The sequence below is a fragment of the Aethalodelphis obliquidens genome, unplaced genomic scaffold (genome assembly GCF_003676395.1).
Source record: "Aethalodelphis obliquidens isolate GAN/ISIS:26980383/991018 unplaced genomic scaffold, ASM367639v1 scaffold5, whole genome shotgun sequence".
Lineage (NCBI taxonomy): Eukaryota > Metazoa > Chordata > Mammalia > Artiodactyla > Delphinidae > Aethalodelphis > Aethalodelphis obliquidens.
The window spans coordinates 59,784,094-59,790,093 of record NW_020837949.1 but is presented as its reverse complement, the minus strand read 5'-3'; positions in this window follow the sequence as shown (position 1 = coordinate 59,790,093).

The window sequence follows — 6,000 nt, the reverse complement described above, 5'->3', positions numbered from 1 at the left end:
CATCCTGGGAGTCTTTTCCGATGCTTGAAATTAGGTGTCTGTCTTTATGCCTCTGTTTTGTAGGTTTTATTGTCATTGTTGATTTATTTATCCGTCTCCCTAATTAGAGTGTAAGCTGTGGCAAGCATAATATAGTATTTATCTTTCTTTCTCAGAGCTCACACTCAGCCTGATGGACAGCAAATACGCCATACATGTATGTTGAATGAATAAATATTCAATCTTTTCTTTCTGTTTTTCTTATTTGTAAATGAGTTGTAATTGGATGAATTCTTGTACCTTTAGCTTTTGCTACTTAGTATCCCTCAAGGAGAGTGCTCAAAGGAAGATAACATTTATTCCCATAAGTAACTTTATGAAGAGTTTTGCTTGTGGACTCTGTATATTCAGGACAAAATATCTTCTGTAAGTTTCCCATTTTAACTGAAGAACTCATGGACAAGTTGGGTGACCTGTCCAATCCTTAGACATTTGACCATACTACTATTCAACATATGGCATATGCATGTTCCTTGGATAGTGATTTGGATTACCTGTATGAGTATTAACAGTTAGGTTTCAACTATCACAATGCCCTGGCCAAGTGGGCTTCCAATGAATCCAATTATTCAATGAGTTTAGAGGATATAAGTAAAAGGATATATGTAAAAGTCATCAATAGAGATTGGAGGGATCATAAACATCTTCAAAAGACCATTCAGGCTTGTTTCACTGGTATCTTGGGTTCAACAACTCTTGAACAGAAATCCAGGGAAACCCTCACTACGGAAGGCTAATCTGATGGAAGAGCAGTATAAACCATGATATACGAGAATACAGAATATTGTAACCTACTGTACAGAAAATATTTACACAAGCCAGGGACCAATACTCTGCAGCTGAGCCCTCATAACTGGGTCTGCTTCAATAAGTAGGTCAGAATTCTTTGTAATCATTTCATTAATTGTCAGAAACAGTTATTACTGGAGTGTTTGAAAGCAGTTTGTTTTCTTAAGATTAATCACCCCCTGCAAAGCTTATTTAATTAGATTTGTAAACTCTCTTCCACGAAAGGAACAGTTAAGCGGATTCGGCATCTTGGAATTATCAAATGTTTCAAAGGCACAAGGTCCAAATTAACTAGATTTTCCTGGAATAACGATAAATATATGGGTTAAGTGATAATAATGATGATTCCTGCTGTTCCGCTCATGTAAACGAAATTAATGTTTATAAACTTTCTTCTAGTCCCCTCAGAAATAAAATAAAAGCAGGGACTTCCCTGGTGGTGCAGTGGTTAAGAATCCACCTGCCAATGCAGGGGACACGGGTTCGAGCCCTGGTTCGGGAAGATCCCACATGCCGCGGAGCAACTGAGCCCACGCACCACAACTACTGAGCCTGCGCTCTAGAGCCCGCAAGCTACAACTACTTAGCCTGCGTGCCACAACTACTGAAGCCCATGCACCTAGAGCCCGTGCTCCGCAACGAGAAGCCACCGCAATGAGAAGTCTGGGCACCACAACGAAGAGTAGCCCCCGCTCACCGCAACTAGAGAAAGCCCGCGTGCAGCAACAAAGACCCAACGCAGCCAAAAATAAATAAACAAACAAATAAATAAAATAAAGCAATACAAAATTTAAAAATAAAAAAGGAATTTCCACACCATTGTGGGAACAATAGAATTTCCATTGATGATGAAGGGATATTAGGCTCTTCAAACTAAAGAACAAAGTAAATATTTTTACATGGTTGCAGGTCCAGAGAATGGGCCTCACAGCTGCTTGCAAGAAAAGATCATGCAGCTTATGTTCTTGCACCCAGGCAAGGTACTCCTATGCTATCAGTCCTACTCAAAGCCCAGTGCAGCCCTAACCCCACGCTCACATGTTCCTATGAGGCATTTCAGTTACCTGCTCAGACAAAGGAGATCAAGGAAAGGGGAAAAAAAACGGAGAGACAGGAATTTGTTTTTGTACCAGGCATAAGATGATATGGGGTATGGAATTTTAAATAACTAGTGAGGGAAATAGTAAGGTTTGCCATGCGAGTGGATCTTTCCATTTCTGCCACTTCTTTTGTGCCACTTCCTATTTATTTATGCTCCTCATATTTCCATGAAGGATTTGAAGTGGCTTTAATAACTGACATATAAAATAAATATTTTACTCCTCCCACTCTCACTCCAGACTCAAGTTAGGGAGTTGCTCACAGCAGGCTGACCAAGAAACTTTTGCCAGTGGAACTAATCATTCACTAGTTTTATGATTAACACAGTGACATGCATAAAAACCCTTGCTTTCTTTTTCCTGTGTAGATAATATTGGTTGAGAAAAAGACAGCCTTCTTTCCTCCCTTCAAATATCAAAATCAGTTTTCGCTACATAAATATGGTCTAGCTAGTCCATCTATCAACTGTATTTAAAAGATATTAAAACTAGAGTCTACAACTTCTCTTGGAAGACTATTTCTTGTGGTTGCTGAAAGGATAGTGTGAAAACTTTTTATTGTTTCAGATTGGACCTCCCAAGCCTGACTGTGAATTTTTATGCCTGAGTACCTAAAAAACTCCAAGAAAAACACAGCTCAAACCACCACATTTTGCTTGCTTTCAGGTTCAAACCCTATAAAACCACCACATTTTGTATGGTTTCCACCCCAAACCATAAGTTGGCATGGGATCCCACTCAATGCTTTCTGCTCAGGTCTAATTGAAATGTTTACCAACCTTGACAACATTTTCGACTAACTTGTCACTAACTTGGAATGCAGTTGAAACAAGCTGAGTTCTCAGCAATAATTTCTTCATTAGGATCCTTTTACCCGACCCCCTGCCACCCAACTGGGGACACAGAGTCATTGCATTGTCCCCAGTCAATCATTGTTACTTCCTCCGTGACATTGTACTCATGCTTGCCTTGTCTTGGACCTTTCTAACTCTTTTCTTCCCCTAAAAACGAACCTCTTCTGTGTATTATTCCATCACTTTGTGTACTTTGAAGCTAATCAGATAAATCAGCTTTTGCATTAAGGAGTTAATGGATTTAAAATTTTTTAGGGAATACATAGGGCCCTAGATTGTAAGTTCCTTGTTTTCAGGCATGATCTCTTGCTGACCATTTGGAGTTTCCAGGTCAAATATCAATACAAGTTTTTAATTTGCTAAATCTGGCACACCTAGGACCGTTGTATCTCCACCTTCTAGAAACCCCCCACACGGGTGCTCAATAAATATTGGCTGACTGAATGAATAAATGAAAATAGCAGGGGATATATACCTCGGGATCTTTTGATTCTCTCTAAATTACATTGCATAGGGAGTTGGCTTACCCTGTAGGCCTGGACCTATTTGGTATGGTCTTAGGTATCTGCGTTTTTGAGAGAGATTGGGATAGGCGTGGTCTTGACTTTCTTCGTTCTGCTTTTATCGTGTGACCATTGTTCTAGGAGGGCATCCTTCTTCCTTGGAGGAGCCTGTGGGATAGAAAGGGGTAAGGGAGTGAACACCTGCTATTAGCTCATAGCTCACCAAGGGAAGAGCAATCCTGACAATTGGATTGGGAGGTCTTGAGAGAGTGGGGACATTAACTGATTGCTTCCTGCTGCCATTCTTTCTCCACCAGAAGTGGAAGCTCCCTTGATAACCACATATACAAATAGGAGCCTCCTGGGAACCCATGGGTACTTGGAGTGGGGAGTAATAATAGCAGTTTGGGCTGACTAGAATCTTTTCTAAATAGTCCTAATGCCCCCAAAGTCATCATCATGAGAATTCGTAAGGCCTCCGTGGAAGGAGAAAAACTGTCTCAACATGTTTATTTTATAATTTTGTTAAATTATCAATTACATTTATTACTGAAACTGCTGTAAAATCATAAGGGTGCTTTTACATGAGGAGCTAGGGGCCTCTGGACATAAAGGCAGTGTTGACTTTGTCTTCATTTTTGCATCTACTGTTTTCTTCAGGAAGTTCCAGAACTTTCCTAGTACTCTGATATACTCTCATAAAAATGTGACTCGGAAAGGGAAGAACTTGCATCATATGTTAGCATGTTGTCTGTTTATTTAGAGCTGTGACTAAAGTTCATGGGAGATCTATCTTCATATATTGGCTGCTCCTGAAAGACAAGGGAATGACTTTAACCTTGAGACAAATCAACTCTAAGCCAGACTGAACCCAGAATTCACACTCCATCCCACACACTCCCTCAAGTTCTGTTCTGTGAGTGGATTATCTCTGATGCTTGTTTATCTGATTTCTAGAATCTTTTTCTGGCCTTAGGCACTGACAGATATAGGAAACTATGTGCTGTCTGGCTACTGAATTCTGTTCCCCTAACAAAACAAGGTCAAAATGCCTTAAAGTCCTATCTAGGAAGAGTACTCTCAAAGGTGTGGAATTTTGGTTTTCTACACATGATGATTAAAAATGTGGGCTTGGGAGTCAGATCTATGTGGAATGGAATCCTGTATCTGTCCCTTTACTAGCTTGAATCAAGTTGCTTTACTCTTCTCAGCTCCAGTTTTCTCATATACTAAGGGGAGATACTTATAGTACTTACTGCATAGGGTGCTTGTTAGAATTAAATGACCTACTGCATGGAGAGTCTAGCTCACATATAGTACAACAAAGGAGAGCCATTACCGTTCAAAATCTGGAACAGAAGATTTTCTTTTTAAACAGACTCTCAGAATGTTTCTGTTCAACAAACACACCTGTATGGCCTGGATTGTGCTTATGAGCCATGATGGAAACTGTGGCAATAATGTCCCTGCACCTGGTTGGCCGCATTCCTGGCCCTTCCCCTGAATGTCCAGCTTCTGGTTTAACTGGAAGTTGGGAGGCAGGGTCAGGACACTCTTGCGCCCTCTGACATAGCGAAGACTGGAGCCCTCTGGGAAAGTGGGTGAGGCATCCCTGGTGCCAACCCAAATTGCCTCTGACATTCGTGGCTGCTCACCCCCCACCAGCTTTCTGGGGGTTGTTTTGGGGATGGTGCATTCCCAGCACTGTAAAGGTGGTGGCTGAGCCTGGGGCTCTGCTGGATTTCTGGCCCTGCTTCCAAACTTCCAGTGCTCTTCTGGCTCAACCAGAAGTTGAGTTGTGGGATGGCCTGGTGGTGTGTGTTGGCCTGGGAGAGTGGGTGGGGTGCAATGGAAAACACTTAGGCGATGAATTTAGAGGCCCTGGGGATGTTGGGTTCTTTTTTTAAGTGGAATTTTACTTCATGCCATTTATCCTTTCTATCAACTCTTAGCTTTCAAAGGGTTCAATCCCACCAGGAGTACAAGGGCCATTGCAGGTGAGTTGTGGAAATAGATTAGAGGAAGAAGGAAGAAGTTGAGATGGGTTCCTTCCTTCAGCAATGTCTCTTCTCCTGGAATCTCTCCAACACTCTTTCTCCTCCTAGCAGTTTTTTTCCCCCTGTTAGTCTTTCTAAAATGTCCATCCATTTCTGGCCATCCACAGAAAGAGAACTGAGGTTAAAGGTTGAGGAGCCTCAAAATTCTTGTTTTTCCTTCTTTGTTCACCCTTCTAGCCCTTTCATTCTTTTTTTGCTCTTCTTAGAGCATGTTAAAAGGGAGCTTTTAAATGAATACTCAAAACATGGGAAAAAACTTCAGAGGAAAATAAAACAGAGGGAAACAAGGCTAGTAAAGTAGGAAGATGGAGAGGAGGAGCCCCTCAATCCCAAGATGACCAGAAATGGCCCATGGTTAATATGGAGAGGGCAAGGCCTCTTGTCTGTCTTAAACTTCAGAAAGGAATTTGCTGAAATTTGGTAAAAATGGAAAGGAGAATTTGAGGGGGCGAAAACCTCACCCACAAGACTAGTGATTATATTGAACAATTCAAAGTGTTGAGGAAATCTAGCCATATGTCTGCAGATGATGCATCCAGATAGACCAAAAGGATTAGAATTATCTCCTGATACTGGTAATTTTATTTTGGTGATGGATATGATGTATTTTATATATAAGGTAAGCATTATAACTATAGGCTTGCTGTAACAGGCTTTA